Below are 18,542 nucleotides of genomic sequence, written 5' to 3'. Positions count from 1 at the left end.
TTGGAAAAGATGACAAAAGACAGAAATGTTGGTGGATATTGGAGTTGTGCAGTATTGATGAAGCTGTGAATAAGTTGACCATTTTGAAAGCAATTTGGAATTTTCTAAATAAAGTGAATAGACTGTTCACAACTTTTGACCCAGATATTCACTTACAAGGCTTATATGCCAAAGAAGCTATTGACAGGAAGAAAGTCCCTATGTATATCAAAATATAAATATTTATAAAATACTTTTTATGTAGCAAAAATTGTAAATAAAAGTATCCTATCAGTTGGGGAATGATAAAATAAGTTTTGATGCATGAATATTGTTCATTTAAAATTTTTTTCTTCTTTAAAAATATTATATGGAATGGTTTTCTGAGAGCAAGAAGGAAGAAGGATACTGGGAGAAATTCCACTGGTGTAAAAAGAAAAGATATTGAAATTTTATTAAAAAAAAACTTTAAGGTGTATAAACAAGAACAACATAGAGAATTAGTCAGTCTTAGCTAAGATGATTTTAAGAGGAAGGAATGCCTTTTCTATGAAGGTAGGTAGATCATTTCTATTGGCAAAATATCCATCGTGAGAAGAAAAGTAGAGAACACCCATACCAGATGAATAGACTATCAGTGCATGATAGAAACATAGGATCATAGTGGTTTAGAAATAGGTTCTTTACAAATAATTTAGTCCAATATCTTTAGTTTATAGATGAAAAAAGGTTAAGGAGCTTCTCCATAATCACAATGCTCTTTCTAATATATCAAATGGTTCAGTAAAAGTGGCATAGAGAAGAATATAGAAGTCATAATGGACACTTTTTGAGTTAATATGATACATGAACATTAAGCCTAGCATAGTGTTTCACTCATAGTAGAAGTTAAATATCTCTCAAAGAGTCAAGGCAATGAGAACTTATTAAACACCTACTATGTGCTGGGTGAAACCCCACCCCCCCGTAAATTTTTACTTCTTCAGATCCAACATTACCATTTCCTCAAGTTATCCTCAAACGAAATGGACTCAAGACCCCTCATCATACTCATAGCCCTTGATGCTTTCCAGATCTCTAATGTCCTTTCTAGAACAGTGGCTTCCAGCACTGAGCCCAGTTGTACAGATGTCATCTGGCCAGGGCAGTGTACTATAACCTCACTTATTGAAACTCAAATAAAATTAGTTTTGCAGGGCTGTTATACTGATGACTCATAACACTGATAATCCATTAATATAGTTAGATTTATTTTTTTGGAGAGGAGATAAACTGTTATTAACTATACCAAACTTTCTCATCCTTCCCCCATCATGTACTTGTGAACTTGGTTTGTTGAAATCAAAACTAAGACTTCACATTTATCATATGCTAGGTGGTATAATTGATAAAACTCTAAGCTAAAAAGATGTGAGATCAAATCCTGCCTGAGACACCAGATATGTGTGTGTGAGTGCGTACATATGTGCACAGCAGGGTCGCATATGCAACCCTGAGCAAAACAATTAATTTTCAGTTTCCTCATCTCTAAAAGAGGAATAATGAGATCATCTGCTTTACAAGATTGTTGCAAAGATCAAATGAGAAAATTAATATAAAATGCTTTGCAAACATTTAAGTACTATAACAAATGTTATCTATAATTATCTTTATTATTACCACTGAATTTCTTATTTTAAATAATATTTTAGTTTCCCCAACAATTTGAAAAAAAAGTGAAAACAATTTTTGAAACTTTTTTAAAGTTTTGATTTCCAAATTCTGTCCTCCTCATCTTCTCCTTTCCCTTCTCAGAAAATATAAGCAATCTAATATAGGTTATACATCTGCAATCATATAAAACATTTCCATATTAGTCATTTTGTGGAAGAAAACTCAAATCAAAAAAAGAAGGAAAAATAGTGAAAAATAGCATGCTTTAATCTGTATTCAGATTCTATCAGTTCTTTCTCTGGATGTGAATGGCATTTTTCATCATGAGTACTGTGGGATTGTCTTGGATCATTGTATTGCTGACAATAGTTTAAGGCATTCAGAATTGTTCATTAAACCACACGGCTATTTCTGTGTATGATGTTCTCTTGGTTCTATTCACTTCACATCTTTACAGGTTTTTCTGAAATCTGTTTACTTGTCTTCTTATGAAATTTGACCTAATTGGCCAGCTTTTTAAGATCTTTGGGATCCTAACTACCATCAGATCATACCAATGTCTTCTAGTAGGACTAGAACAGTAGAGTATGATCTTCTAACAAATGGTAAAGACTTCAAGCATGGGTCTGATGACAGACTATAAGTACACACACATGTGCATGAGCACATACACACATTTTTCATGACAAAGAATACATCAAGTTCAGAAAAGATCATTTTTAGAAGATCAGTTACCAAATGATATATATTTTTTTGACCACAGAAAATCATGGATATTTTACTAATATAGAGATAAATTATAATATTCATTTGAAACTGATGAAATTTTAAAACTTTTAAAATTACTGATATATTATTCCAGATGCTACAGTGAGAACTATCCTACTTAAATTACCCTATGATATTATCATTTTATTTCCCTTTCCTTGGTAGGGGAATTTATACTTTCTGTTTGAAACTTTCTGTAAATTTAACTAAAAGTCTCAGCTAAACTTGCCTTTCTTTGGAAGCTAATACCAAAAATTAGGGAAAGGACATATTTCTAAGAGCTAGAAAAGAACAGCAGTTTTGAGACCTTAGTAAGCTATATAGAGGCTGAACAAACAGCAATGGAAGAAGGTAAAAGTAGAGAAGAAAATCCCTGATTCCTACTTCTCATATTTTATGATCAAGTGGCCTCCTTTTTACCTGTAAAAATTATATTACCACATAGTCTAAAACAGTTCCCTTTTTGCTTTTGTTCCATCCAATCCAATAAGCATAATAATTTTACTATATTCCTAGACTTGTGCTAGATGCTGAGGGCACAAAGACAAAAGAAAAGTAGTTCCTTCCATGAAAGAGCTTCTACTGTATTAGGACAAAACACAACATGTACAGATATGAGGAGATAGGAATTGGACCTGAGATTTAGTTGATTCAGGAAGCTAATAAGTGAGAACTCTCATTCAACTAAAACTGATCAGCACCAATCTCTGAAAGTCCTAGTCTTAGAGAATTTCCTAAAGCATCAAGAGCCATACCTCCAGTATATATCAGAGGCAGAATCTGACCCCAAATTTTCCTAGTTTTAAGGATTGCTCTTTATTCACTATATCACACATTTTCTTTGTGTAAATATAAAGTAAATACAAAATAATTGTTATTTTTATTCAGTCACTAATGACTCTTTATGACCTTGTTGGTATTTTCTTGGAAAAGATACTAAAGTGCTTTGCCATTTCCTTCTCTACCTCATTTTATAGATGGACAAACCGAGGCAAACAGGGATAAGTGACTAATGTAGGGTCATACAGTTAGAAAAACTCTGAGGTTAGATTTGAATTCATGAAGATGAGTCTTACTGATTCCAGGTCTGACACTCTATCCACTCTAGTTACCCATACAACATATAGAAAAATAAGTACAAAATATATACAAAAAATATATACTGAGGGAAAAGTACAAATCCAATATAAAAGGGATTTCTTTAAGATTAGAACAGGAATTCTAGGGGACATAATATGGAAGGGGAGCATAGATGTTCTACATGAATATAGTTGTTTCCTATATTTTGGCAGCTGGTTAAATGTTAAAAGTACCACTAGGTAATGGAACCAGGGAAATACTGTTGTCTTGGCTATGAATCTTAGACACAAAAGTTTCCAAAGTCACCAACAGATGGATTGTTTGGGAACAGCAGTGGAAAAGAGGCAAAACAAAGACTTCCATTTACATAGCACTTACAAAGTACTACTTACAAAATGAGGCAGGTAGTGAAAGCATTATTGTCCCTGTTTATAGAGTTGTGAAATGATGCAGAAAGCAACTAGCTGAAGGCTATACTGATAATAAGTTTTGGAGACACCTTTCAAGCAAGTGCCTGATTCCAAGTCTAGAACTCTTTCCATTGTGCCAAAAAACAAAAATAAAAACCAACAAAAAACATCTCCCTACCCCCAAACCTCAAGATTTTAATGAGTGTTTTTTTAAAAATCAATTACACCCACATTTATTTAATTTCCTTAAAACCACTCATAAGGGGCAGCTAGGTGGTGTAGTGGATACCCACCACCAGCTCGGAAGTCAAGAAGATCTGAGTTCAAATATGGCCTCAGACACTTAACACTTCCTGGCTGTGTGACCCTGGGCAAGTCACTTAACCTCAATTGCCTCGGGGGGGGGGGGAAGAAAAGAAAACCACTCACAAACTATTCTTAAAGTTATTATTTGAAGGAAGGAGAGACCAGCTTGAGGATATCTAGGTCAGAATGCCATGCCAAGTTCAGAACTTTTCTGATTTTTGTTTCTGTTGTGTTGAACATTCCATGGCATAAGTATAGGAAAGACCCCTGTATCTGATCCCTATATTCTTTATCCTCCAGTCTCCGTAGTTTCATCTACAAGAGGATTCTCACTTAAAGAAAGTTATAGTAGAAAGAGATTCTACAGATCATTAATTAACTATATGGCTAGTTTGGGGCAATATATTTTTTCTAAGCCTCTATTTCCTTATCTGTAAAATGAAAGGATTGAACTAGAGTATTTCTAAGGAAGATAGAATAGCTATGTAGCACAATTGATTGGTAGCATAGTAATAGTAGGCTGAATTTAGTCAGGTAGAACTGAGTTCAAATGTGAATTAGATGCTTCTTCCCTATGATCCTGGGTACTAAAATCACAACTTTATCTGCCTCAGTTTCCTCATCTATAAAATAATATAATATAAAATTATATGAATATATATAACTATATAAAATACAAATAATAAAAAATAAAGTAGGTAATAGTACCTCTTATGACTGTTGTAAGATAAAATGAGATATTTATAAAGCACTTAGCAAACCTTAAAATACTATGTAAATGTCAGTTATTTTCACTATTATTATCATTCTCCAAATAAACTTTTCATTTAGGAAGTAAATTCCTAGGAATTTTTCTATATGCTCTAAATCACTGATATAGGCACAAAATACTCCCTGCTTATGAGGACAGATGAAAAGAATTTCTAATAGTGCTAATATTTTAGACATTTGAGAAATGGCAATTTGGAATCTTCTAATTTATGCTCCATCTGAAGGAAATTCAGAGGAAAATGGAGGTTAACCCTAATCCTAATATCACTACCCTCAAGGAAGTTACTAGTTAAAACTTTCCCTTCTTATTATTTTCCACTCCCCAATGTTGTCAACCTTCGATCTTGCCATGGAACCACTCAGACACAGTCATAGTAAATCCTGAACCTTGATACCACTCTGGATTGAGATTAGTTTTGGGCTAAAGCTGAACAAAAGCCAGGGTTTTGATTGAAGCCTTCCTGAAATGAAGCCTGGAAGGATGAGAGAATGGCAGAAAAGGACAAAAAACTCTTTCTAGAATTTATTATTAAATTTATTCAGTTCACATATTATTAACAATAGTACCTTGAGGTATACAACACAATTATTATATTGTAATTTTAAAATTTCAATACAGATAGGGAAAGTATTATCATTCCCATTTTATAGATGAGAAAACTGAGACCTAAAGAAATTAAAGTGATTTATCCATGGTTATTATTGCAGGGAGTATAAGATCCAGGATGTGAATTTAGACCTACTGACTCTAATATATAATAAAAATAATTTTAAAAGTTGATTTTGGTGCTTTGTGCTTATCATATCAGATAAATTAAAATATTTGGTTATTAAGAGCTCAAAATTAGCCTAGAGACAAGGTTTCCTCCAAGCACAACAATTCATGAACCTGAACTCTGGGTGCCTGATAAGCTTAGTCGGTCATAAGCTGAGGGGAAGCCCCCTGGAGCCCCCTCTCAATAGAACAAGGTCCTCTTGGATAACCCCAAGATTGAACCAAATTTCTAGATCTTCCACCAGGATGAGAATAAACTGGTAAGCAGCTCCACCTCCCAGCGATATTCTAGATGAGGGTAGAAATTACAACTTCATTCCAGCATGTACAAGTGTGCCCATGGTTGAGTTCCTCAGAACTTGGAGGTGTAACTGCCTCCTTAGGTAAATCTGACTCAAGTACTTCAAGAGTAGTTTCATGTGTTGCCCCAATGAAGAAAGGGCATTTACTTCAGTAGCCATAGAATGATAATATCACAATCTGAAGAGACCTTAGCCATCAACTTGGCTAATCCATCATTTTCCTGTTATCAGTATAGGAAAGGAACTTGGTCAAAGTCATACCTAGCCAGGAGTGGAACAGTCAGGGTTAAAAATTGGAATCCTTTAACTCTTGGACATCATTGTATTTCTGCCTCCACACTTCTGATTCTGACTGTGATTAGATTTATAATGTTTTGATAAAACACATAAAACAGTTGCTCTGGAGCTTGGTCTTTGATACAAGGTAACTACGTGTCTGCCCTGCTTTCCCTCTAAAAGAAGAAAAACGCCAATCTTACAACATAAACCTTAAGTGGAAGGAAACTGCCTTTTAGAGGTTATACTTCGGGATTTGCCATGGTCTCAGCACACCATCCATCTTACTTGCTATAATGAGGGCATTACTTTTCTCCCAAGTGGGGCTCCCAAATAGGTTGTCCCTAATACTTAAGTCTTTATCTCTACAAATAATAAATGCAGAGAGCATGAGCATGAGCAAGTTAATTATTATTATTATAGCTTTAATTCTAACATTGCTCACTGGCAAAGACCTTTCATGCCAGATTTCAGCCCTGCTCATGTACCAATAAGTAGTACCCCATTAGATCCTATTGGAGTAAGGATTTTTCTGAGATAGAGTGAGGTAGTTTCCTTTGATGGGGTTTAAAAGAACAATGGCTTAAGTGGTTAGTCAACCAGCATTTATTAAGAACTTGATTGTAGGAGCTGGTCATGTTTAGGACATTTCAGGTCATGTACAAAATGACGTTGGCAGGCGGAGAAAAAGTCATGAGTTGCTCATTAAAGCAGGCATATCCCATGGAGATTGCCTGAAAGGACAGCTAGTTATGTTCCATAAGCAGAGAGTTGTTTAGAGTAGAAATTTCTCATTCATTCTTTTTCTCTCCACTCACACTTTAGCTGCCCTAGTTTGAATCCTCATCTTGTCTCACCTAGCCTGATCTGTCTTCTGTCGTCTAGCTTATCTCTTTAACAATTCAGCCTTTATATAGTTGGCTAAGCAATTATGACTAAGTTTTTCAAAAACCTTCAATGGCACCTCATTGCCTATCAAATACTGTATAAACTAGTGATCTTGACATTCAAAGCTTTCCATGATTTGACTTCAGCTTACCTCTCCATCCTTATTTCTTACAACTTCCTTTTATCTACTCTATATTCTAGCCTGAAGTCACAAAATTATCTTTGGGAAACTACACATAAATAAGCATTTTATATAAACTGAATAAATGCCTTATATGAAAGTGAACACACATCCATGAAGTATGGTATAGTGGATAGAGAGCAGGGCTAAAAGCCAGAAAGACCTGGGTTCAAGTATTGCCTCTAACAGACACTAGTTGTGTGAACCTGAAGAAACCTTACTTAACTTCTTAGCATTCTGGGACAAAAGTGTTAAGCTGCTACCCAAAGACTCAGCCTATAAAACTCCTGAGCATTGTCTGAACCAGATAAAAATTGGGAAATATTTAATAAAATTCAATAACATACTGATAATGTTAATATTTAGTTTTCTAAGTCAGTACGTGTCCTGTAAGGATCCTTATGTGTAATCCAGAGATCCCTATTTCTATTTAACATTTAACAGTTGCCCTAAGGAACATTCTCAGACAGAAGAAAAGGGGTTGACCTTCATTGGTAGATATTTTGGTAGATAGATTGGTATATAAGGTTTCCTATATATCATTGAAATGACATACAGGCTAGGTCTTCTGCATGCATGAGTATATGGGTAGGTGGTGGCCAATTTTATTAACAGAATATGATACGAACAAAGACATTTGTAAGAGAAGAAACTGAACAAAACATCTCCTCAGATCCAAAGCACCAAAGAAGCAAAGAGAGCCAAAATATCCTGTTTCCTAATATCTGATTTCTAGATGACTGATATGAAGAATTTAAGATTACAGCATGGGAAACTCTTGAACAATTTGGTGGCTATGGCACTACACAATATTGCTCATTTTTTGCTGATAGAAATGTAGATTTTGGTTTCTCACTGTAATGAATGAAATGTCATTTATCAAGTGCTTATTATATACCAAACATTATGTTAAATACTAAGTTTATAAATGCAAAATCAAAGATAGTATTGCCCTTATATTCTTATATTCCAATATAAAACAAAAAACAATGAGAAGCAACACAAAGGGGAGTAATGGTCAGAAAGGAGGACTTTGAGCTACAATGTCAGAGGGGTGGTAAGTAAGGCCATAAGGGAATAGAAGGACATCCTAGATCCAAGAACAAAAGCAGAGTTGTTTTGATCATGTTTCATAGTTCCAGACCTTGTTGGGGGTGAGAGGAAATGAGGAAAGAAAACATGTGCATCAAGAAGACAATAAATGAGAAGGCTGTGGAGGAGAGAATTAGAGAAGAAGTTATGAAAAAATAATTTGTGGACTTTTCCTGAAACTGTGTTCCAGGGGAAGTAGTTACTAATCTGGAGAGCAAGTTCTTCCAGGATATGGTCTTTGATGTGGTCAGCAAGGAGATGGTTGAGGAGATGACTTGAAAGCAAGGAATGAAAAACAGCTGAGTCGTTTCATACAAGAAACTTGGCTTTGAAGCAATAGGATTGATTAAGACCAGACCTCCAAGAGTGAAGAGAAGATCTCAAAGTAAGTCTGACAAGACTTCCCAGAGCGGGATATAGGAAGATCTTAGAGCTTGCACTGTCATCTGCTGTTTTAAGAACAGAATAAAAGAAAAAAAAATTGTGTGCTTTAAATTGGTGATAGGAGTAAAAGTTTTGTTTCTTAGAACAGGTGACTAGAAGAAAAAAGCTTTGCTGCTTGGAAATGGAAAGGTTCAAATCTAACTTATCCTTCCTTGTACTGCCACCTATTGCTTTAAACCTCCAAATCAAGCCAATGGAGTTTGGAAAAAGCTCTGCAGTATCCAGGCTGAAGGCTCTGTTTTACTGGAAGCATATGATATAGCCTCTGTATCCCATAAGAGGAATAGTACATAGCAGCTAGGAGAGAAGTGGTCTTGCCCAGCAGGAGGGTTCAGAGACCCAGAAGAAAAATCATCAGTGAACTGTAGTGCTGATTGCTCCTGAAGGAGTGAAGGGCATTAAAGTCCACAGTCTGGGGATGTGAGATGCTTTGCACATATGTGCTGGCGTTGGTGGGAAAGTGTGTCCTAAGTAGATGTGATTGGAATATTATATATCACCAATTTTTGCTTTGCCCTTATATTTTTGCAAGATGGAAAGATATAGATGTCTGCATCTGTAATTTTGTCCTTGTGAGAAGTGAATATAAAAACTCATGCCACCAATTATAGACCAGTAACACATAGTTACTGTGCTTGAGGCACTGAGAGTACGTGCTTTTCTGCTGGTCATTCATTCAATATTTGTCAGCAGCAGGATTTTTATTCCAGATGTTCCTAGCTCTAAGACCATGTTGCCTTGCATGATTATCTTTCAAATGTATATTGCTGTTGCTGTAATTAATGAAAATACAGATTCTCTTAAAAGTGTTAATGAATTCATGGGTTACTATGGAAACTTATGACCTAGGGACCAATCTATTGGTAATTACCCTCATTGAACTTGACTAGGCTGGTCCTTGGAGAGCAGACTTAGCTACTGGCCAGGGCTGTTTTCAAAAACTTTCCAGCTGGAGAGAACTTGCCAGTCTGCAGTCCATAGGCACAACCTTTAAGAAACTGGGGTCATCTCTCTCAGTGAATAGCTTTCTGCATTAATGTATTTCTTAATCAAAATATTCTAATAATAAAACATGCAAGAATCTTCAGAATTTTTTTATTAAAAAGTCCTTTCATACTTTTAAAGACTGAGAATCCTATTTTAGCTAAACTGAATTACTATTTATTTCCTGCTCCCATCTTGCTCTCTTCCATTACCCTGCCTTTGTTTTGCTGAAGAATCAACCTTCCTTCTCTACCCGACCTCCAAGCCTCCAAAACAGATAAGTGGTCTTTCCCTCCTTAAAATTCTCAAAACATGTTATAAGTATCCCTTCTTTACATTTATCTCACTTTCCCTTGTATCAAAGATATTTGTGTAACTATTCTTTATTCCATTAAATTACAAGCTTACTGAGATCATGACCAATAAGATATCTATTTTTATGTCCCTAGCACCTTGGACAGTACTTTCACACAGCAGTTGCTTAACCAAAGCTTATGGAATTTAATTAGGTAATCTATACGGAATCTGAATATGGGGGAGGGGGGGATTTCAGAGGTCATCAGGTCCAAACTATATCTAAATAAAAATCTCTAAAATATGTTTGACAGATAATCATCCTGAAAGAGTGTAGTGTAATAGCTAGAGAGTTCACCTTTACAGTTGAGAAGACCTGGATACCTTATAGAATTGACTTATTCATTCATTCAACAACAATTATTAATCACCTGTATTCAAGAAATGTGCTAGACACAGGGAATTCAAAGGCAAAACCAAAATCTTGTCACTACCATCAAGGAAGGAGCTTATATTCTACTGGGAAAATACAACACGTAAACAAGTAATTTTTTAATGCAAAGTAATTTTGAAGAGAGAAAGCACTAATAAAGGAGAGTTCAGGAAAAGCTTTCTGTAGGAGGTATTACCTGAGCTGAACCTTGAAAGCAGCTAGGGACTCCAAGAAGCGCAGAAAAGGAGGGAGGGAAGTTCAGGGGGTGAGAACAGGTTTTTTTTTCTTTTTTTTTTTTTTTTTTTAGCTTTAAACACTTTGTGATTTCAAGGAGTATATTCCATGTTCCCTCCCTTCATCAAATGGTCCTTTCCCTCCCTGACCTTCCTAGGGAGAGAAGCTAACACCAACAACCCCTTGGTAGAGAAAAGTATGTGTAGGACATGCAGCCATATGGACAGAAAGCATGAAACAGACAGTAAGCTGCATTCCAGTGGGAAGCCCAAGAACAAGCTGCCACTCTTCTGAGGCAGCCACCTGCCTCCTGTTTCCTTTACACTTTTTCCATAGCCCTAGATCCTCTGTCCTCCAGGACTCTGAAAGCAAGCCTCTCAAGGTTAAAAGCTTTTTCCACTTGTGCTCAAGTATGAGGTGGAAAACACATGAAGGGATACAAATGGTTACTTAAGATTTTGCTAAAAGGCTGAAGACTCTAAATAAAGAGTTCTTGATTATTAGCTCAGGACAGCCTATCATCACTGTTCCATGGACAAATTGTATTGCATGTCAGAGCACACTGAAGATACACAATAATTTATCAGTCAGAACATAGAAAATTGTACAGTACGAAGCATCTTTGCAGATCCACGCATTTTTACTCTGCATTTACTCCTTCGCTTCTGGCTTAAAGGGACACTGCCAATAGAGACCCCATATTTAGGCTGTGGTTTAAAAAAGCCTTTTACAAAAATCTAATATGAATAGAAATTGTTGGGGGTGGGGTTGGGTGACATTATAATTTTTTCAAAATGAAAACTATTTTTCTTGCTTTTTCCCCTGCCATAGTGTGTTTTTTTCCTTTCCACTATTCCACAAATGATTGGCTAAATTCCAAATTGAGCCTAAAAGATATATAACTAGGGTCTGGAATGACAAGACAAAAGGGTAGCCTTTTGAAAACTGATGAAGAAAACACAGCTTAGGTAATAGAAGTAAGTTTAGATTTGGAAAATGTTTTATCAGAGTGTTTGTGTATTTTTTCAATATGCCTCAGGCTCACAAAAGTGATGATACATAGATAGGTAAATCATAGATTTGAGGCTGAAGTAAGTCTTTTTAGTCAGTTCAACCTTCCTTGTTTTACAGAGAAGTAAACTGAGTCTTGGGAAACTTAAATGATTTGCTCACAATCATAGAGTCATTAAAATTGAAAAGGAAAGAAAGAGACCCAAAGGGTTTAACTGGCTTCCCCAAGGTCATTCTCCTTATTAGTGAGAGTTGCTGAATTCTTTCCCTTTTTATTCCTTTTTCCTTCAAGTCCAAGCTAAAATCTCACCTTCTACAGGAAGCCTTTCCCAATCCCTCTTTAATTAGAGTATTTTCCTTCTCTGCTTTTTTGATTGTTTTATATATATGGTCACCCTCATTAAATAGTGATCTCCTAGAAAACAAGGGCTAATTTTTCTCCTTTATTTATATCCCCAGCACTTGGCATAGTGTCTGGCACATAGTAGGTGCTTAATAAACGATTACTGACTTAATGACTGAGTCCAAGTCTCTTGACTTCTAGCCCTGTACACTATCTCTACTACTATCTCTCAATCACATTTTTAAACCTCATTAGCAGCAAAACACAAATTGTTTACTGATTTGGATGCATGGACAGGAGGCAATCTCTAAAGGCTATGTTAGAATATAAGTTACTTGATGGCTGGGCTGGCGTCCAGCTCTTGTAGGCCTGGGAACAAGTGTGAATCAGCAGTTGCACTGTCTGGGTGGTTCTAAGTCATTTCCCCTGTCACTGTGTTTGTCCTCTCACTGCATGGGTCACATTTAAAGACCTGAGCCTGGCCTCCTAGCCTGGGATATGATAAGATCGTATTGCAATGGCTCTGCTGAGAAGCCTCCTAGACTTTACCACTTCTGGAATAAATCGTACTCACGAACAGAATTAGAGGGGGAAGGGGAAGAGATATAAAAAGCAATCCAAATTCATGAAACCCAATGCTAGAGTTTAAGGGGCTCGGGTGACAGCCCATTTAATTTCTCCTTTTGCTGGCTTGGTCCCAGCCTTCCCCTCTTATCTAGCCCCCTCCGAGAACACCAGAGCAGCTGGGAAGCTGTCCCATCCCTAATTATTACCCCATGGCTGCCAAAATGGAGGCCCCACCAGAGAGGAGGATGGCAGCTGAGTGCAGAACGTGACAACACCAGCAGCAGGTGGGCCTCTACAGAAAAGGCCAGATTACTGTCTCTGTGATTACTGTTATCCATCTCAAGCCAGGAAGGCAGAGAGAGGAGTATGCTCAGTCTTGGCCACCTGCTCTTCTGTCTCTGTATGCTGCTGTAATTCCTCATGCTTAGAAGGGAGGGAAGGATGCCCAGACTATAGAATATGACCATACTGCAGAGAAATAACGTGTGCTCTCTGAACCATTACAGATCATTTAGTCTATCCCAATTAAAGCAATTACCAGGTGTAAAGAACTGATTTCTCCATGTGTACTTTGGGGTAGAATTATATTAATTCTATTACAGGGAGAGGCAAAATGCCATAGTAGAAAGAAAGCAAGGCTCTTAGAAGGAATTAGGTTCAAATTCCAACCCTGACATTTACTAGCTGAATGACCATAGTTAAATCATTTTGATTCTCTGATACTTAGTTTCTTCCTCTAGAAAATAAGAGAATAATATTTGTGTTGTCTACTTCACAGGATTGTTTTGAGGAAAACACTTTTCAATTCTAAAAATGAATTATTGGTATTATTACTTTAGCTTCAGATATATATCATAGACAGACTCTTTTATTTCCCTGGATATGTGCAAGGGACTTGCAAAGGGGAAAGGAGATGGGAATAGGGCAAGGAACATATTTATTAAAGGGGTGTAAGGAAAGTAACTGACTCATTCCTCCCCTCCCTGATCATCACCACCCTAATAAAGGAGATAATTAGGATGATGCACAATCAGTTAAGTTTTGGGCAAAGGGAGGAGTTTAAGAGACACACTCCTTCATGCACATTCTCCCAACTTCAAGCAAACAGTGTTGAAATTTATGAATTTTAGAAGGGATCTTGGCCCAGGGTTTTCATTCAGACTATGAAGCAGAGAACCTGCCAATTAACATTGATCAGAAGAAGGGTTGCCTGCATCACAGCAGTTTTTTTTTTTTAATAAATAATACTTTACATTTCTGAAGTAACTTATCAATATTTATAGATTTTCCATTTTCTTTTTGTAAATAATAAATCATTTTTTAAAACTGAAGTTGGTCTGGGATTCTAAAAGGAAAAGGGATATTGAAAATACAATTTATTCTAACAGGCAGTAAGGACCACTGAGATTGTGAACCCAATCCTCCATAGGTGCACAGTAGATAGAATCCCTTCCGGGACTCAGGAAGACCTGGATTTAAATATGATCTGAGACATGTGAGATCTTATTCAGTCATTTAACTTTTGCCTCAGCTTACTTTTCTGTATAATAGGATAATAGTATCTACCTCCCAAGGTTGTTGTGGGCATTAAATGAGATGGTACTTGTTGCCCGATACATAGTAAATGTCATAAAATTGTTATCTTATTATTATTGAAATCGAGTTTCTTTCCACTACACCAATATACAGAAATTGATTTTAACTGCATGTAAAGGAAATGTCTTCAATAATTAAGTTGGCCCCAAAGCAGAATGGATGGCCAAGGGAATGAGTCCTAAGTGAAGCAAGCTGATTGCTGATCTCAGCTGTTGTAGAGGGGCTTCTTGCTTAGATACAGGCTGAATCTTGTGAGATGCAAAATCTGATTTTCAAATGTTGCCTTAGCCTGGGGATGACCGTCCAGAGAATGAAAAACAATAATGAATTTTGTCACTTAGTTTAAATCTAAGTTATCATGAGTGAAGTCAGTTGCCAATGATAAGTCATGAATATTTGCCAACTATAGGACATCATTTGACATGGTAGCAATGTATATACTTTTTGCTAATAGAATTGTTCTTTTCTAATAAACATATAGTAATGTAAATAACATCCTGTTATTCACACATTCAAACACTTTTTATTTCTATTATCACAAAAATTATTGAGTGCTAGGGCCAACTCTATATCATCCATTTACTAGGTTAGGGATGGGGACCCTTGATACTAGTATCTCATTACTCTAAAGACATTATTTGATGTGTGCATCCTACATCAATTTAAGTTAGTAAGAAACCATGTGGCAAACAGAAATGTTAGATTTACTAGCAGAAGTCATGGATCCAAAATCCAGTTCTGTCATCTGTGTGATCCTGAGCAAATCATTTAATCTCTCTGGGTGTTAGTTTCCTCATATGTCAAATAAAACATTAGATAATGACCTCTAAGATCCCTTCTTCCTTTATATTCCTGCATAGCCCTGCCTCACTTAAATCCAATTCACATGCAAGTCAAGAGATCATCCTCATGATGTTATTGGTCCTCTTAGATAAAGAAAGAAATTATCATCATCAACAACAATAAGAATGAGGATTTATAGAGTCTGCTCTAAACTCACAGAAAAATTATTTCATGTTACCCTAAATTTAATTTTCATTTCTAACTCAGATAATAGCATTTCTTCAAATTCTAGACATCAGATTACCCTTAAGAGCCCACCTCCTACTTAAACTAAAACACAGCATGGTGAGATTCAAGTTATATAATTAGCCACCAATAACATGAACACTTTATAGAGTACTTTAAAATTTACAAAGCACTTTACATACATTATCTCACATAAGGCTTTTGACAACCTTGTCAGGTGGGAAACGCATGTATGATTACCCCCATTTTTACTGAGAAAGAAACTATGGCTCAGAAAATTCGAGTTTCTTTCTCGTGATCACACATCTAGTAAAGGTAAAAAGTAGGCTTTGAATGCAACAATTACAATTATGGATATGGTCCATCCGAGGATAATCAATAAGATTTAAATCATTGAATGATAACACTGGAAGAGATCATAGATAATATTCAATGCAATTATTTTATTTTGTTATTTTGTTTTTGTTTTTCTAGTTGAGGCATGGGAATACCACATTTAATCAGTGTGAACATGTCTTTCTCTAAATCAAACTGGGAATTCTTTATAGTTTTTAATTTTAGAGAGTTGCCTTGGAACACTAAAAAGTTGACAGGATGGGTCACATGAAAGTGTCTTATTATTAAATTCTGTGTCTCATCTTCTTTTCCTACAGGTGAGTAAATGGAAAATTGATTATAGAACTAATATTCCAATAGTTCAAAGGATCCATGATGTAAATGATGAGTGTATATTACCTCCAGTCACACATATTGTAATCCATCAATACTTTTCCTTTCCATGAGATTTTTATCTAGATCCCCTCACAAACTTACCAGTCAACATGCTGGATTTGTTAACCTGTCTCTATATTTCTTAGTGTTACACAGCTACAAAAGAAGTATGCATGCTGTCAATCAGCTATTTCTCTCTCTAAATATATAACCAGCTAGTCTTTTTCTTTGACAACATCCTTTGACCCATTTCTACATAATTCTTATTTGTAAGGAGCTGCATACTTTTCACCCTTTAGGTGATACTTAACTTGGGTTATTCAGCAAATCTAAGCATTTTGTGGCTTTAGAATTATAGTCAAGCCATGTCTATGGGCAGCTAGATGATACAGTGGATAGAACACTGTCAGTCTGGAAGACTCATATTCCTCAGTTCAAATTTGATCTCAGACATGTGCTAGCTGTGTGATCCTGGACATGTCACTTAACCCTGTTTGTCTTAGTTCTTCATCTATAAAAATGAACTGAGGAAGAAAATGGTAGTATCTTTGCCAAAAACAAAAACAAAAACAAAAAACCCAAATGTGGTCACTAAGAGTAAGATTCAACTAAAACAAATCAATAATAACAGCATGGTTATAAATCAGAAGTCAAATGTGTTCTATGAATACATATGCCCTGGTAACCATAACATTTAGGATACTATTCAGAAGACACTGTTTCTTCTCCTAATGAGTGAGCATTCTAAAAGATTTTGTTGCCCTGTAGAGTCCTATGCACCTGTGGGAATGTTTCAGAAGATCTAGATAAGTAGCCTGAAAGTACTCAGGAGAAACATGGTCTGAATGTTTGTCTAAGCTTCATAGATATTGAGCTCTCACAGGGTACGTAGAACTCTACAAGACACTGAAATCTTTGAGTATGCTCACTCATTAGGAGGAAGACCTTAGTTCAAATTTTACTACCTGTGAAACCCTGAATAAATTATTTAACCTCCAAATGACTCAGCTTCCTCTATTGGAAAAAATGAGGAAAATAAAACCTCACAGGTTGTTGTGAAGATCAAATGACATATTTGTAAAGTGCCAAGCACACAACAGGTGCTTAATAATATGTGTTCCCTTTCCTCCCTTCTTTCTTGTCTGAATTCTTTCTTTTTGGCAAGCCCAGGGAAATAAAATGTTATATATGTTATGCTGCCTTTTATGAGAAATGGAAGAGCTCTTCTTTAGGATCAAAGTTTGGAAAAAATTTAGCAGGACATTTCTGCTCTGAGAAAACCTGGATTAAGTGTCCACTCCTTGGATTTCAGTCCTTTGATTTTTTTTTCCCAGCTATAAGTGATACTTTTTTCCTTACCTGCCTACTGTATCAATTCTCCATGACCTATGCACTTGTCATATTCCAACTTCTTCTATAGTTTTGTTAATAAAAACCCAAATGTCAGCCAGAACTGGAAAGAGCCTTTTAAGAGGCTCATCTAACTCTAAGACTCCTTGAGGGGAGGGACAAAGTCATTTTTCATCTTTGTATGCCCAGTGCTTACCACAGTGCCCTGCACATGGCAGGTGCCTAAAGAGATGTCTGTTAAAATTGAATTGAATCCATCAATCACACCAACCAGACTGTGGCCAGCTTCATCACATCAGACTGCTCTAAGAAGAAGAATATGAACAGCAGCCTAAATAGAAAGTTACAGGGGGAAAAAGGTTCTTTGTTTCTTTCTTTCTTTTTTACAAAAGCCACTTGTCTTTTTGTATTTTCCATTTTTTCCATTCATATTATTTATAAAAAGTAACAAGTATACTATGTAGGTTTCAAAAAAACTTTGACTTTAATTATATTATTTGATCTTCATCAATTAATAGGCAAATAACAAACATTCATTATGTGCTTACTATGTGCTACGTATTGTGCTAAGTTCTAGAGATACAAAGAAAGGCAAATGTATGATCTCTGCCCTCAAAGTTTACATTTCCGTGAGGCAGATAACATTCAAATAATGATGTACATATAACATCTATTCAAAAAGAAAGGCACAAAAAAAAATGTGTGGAAGGCAGGGGAACTTTGGAGAAAGACAGCTTGTTCTCTATGTTTGATCCTGTAGGTATCAGCGAGCTGTTAGAATTTATTGAGTAGGGGATGGAAGGCAGGCAACATAGTCAGATCTGAACTTTAAATAAAATCACTTTAACAGATGAGTGAAAAATAGAATGTAGTGGGGAGAGACTTGAGGCAGGAAGAACAACTGGAAAGCTATTGTAATAGTCCAGGGATCTGGCTATGACAATAGAGAAGATGGCTTTTATATAAGCGATATTGTACAAGAATTCAGGAAGGCAGTTAATGGTAGATATATAGATCAGCAAATTACCTGCATAAAGATGATATTTAAAGGCACTGGAGTTAAAA

At 35.9% G+C, this 18,542-nt stretch overlaps 1 protein-coding gene across 1 annotated transcript in view; it reads right to left on the bottom strand.

Moving 5' to 3' along the window:
• Positions 1-18,542, bottom strand: part of CACNA1C (calcium voltage-gated channel subunit alpha1 C) — an 808,853-nt gene that overhangs the window by 417,145 nt on the left and 373,166 nt on the right. The gene's annotated exons all lie outside the window — the stretch shown is intronic.

Source organism: Antechinus flavipes, chromosome 5 (assembly GCF_016432865.1).
Source record: "Antechinus flavipes isolate AdamAnt ecotype Samford, QLD, Australia chromosome 5, AdamAnt_v2, whole genome shotgun sequence".
NCBI lineage: Eukaryota > Metazoa > Chordata > Mammalia > Dasyuromorphia > Dasyuridae > Antechinus > Antechinus flavipes.
This window is presented reverse-complemented; position numbering and strand designations above follow the sequence as displayed.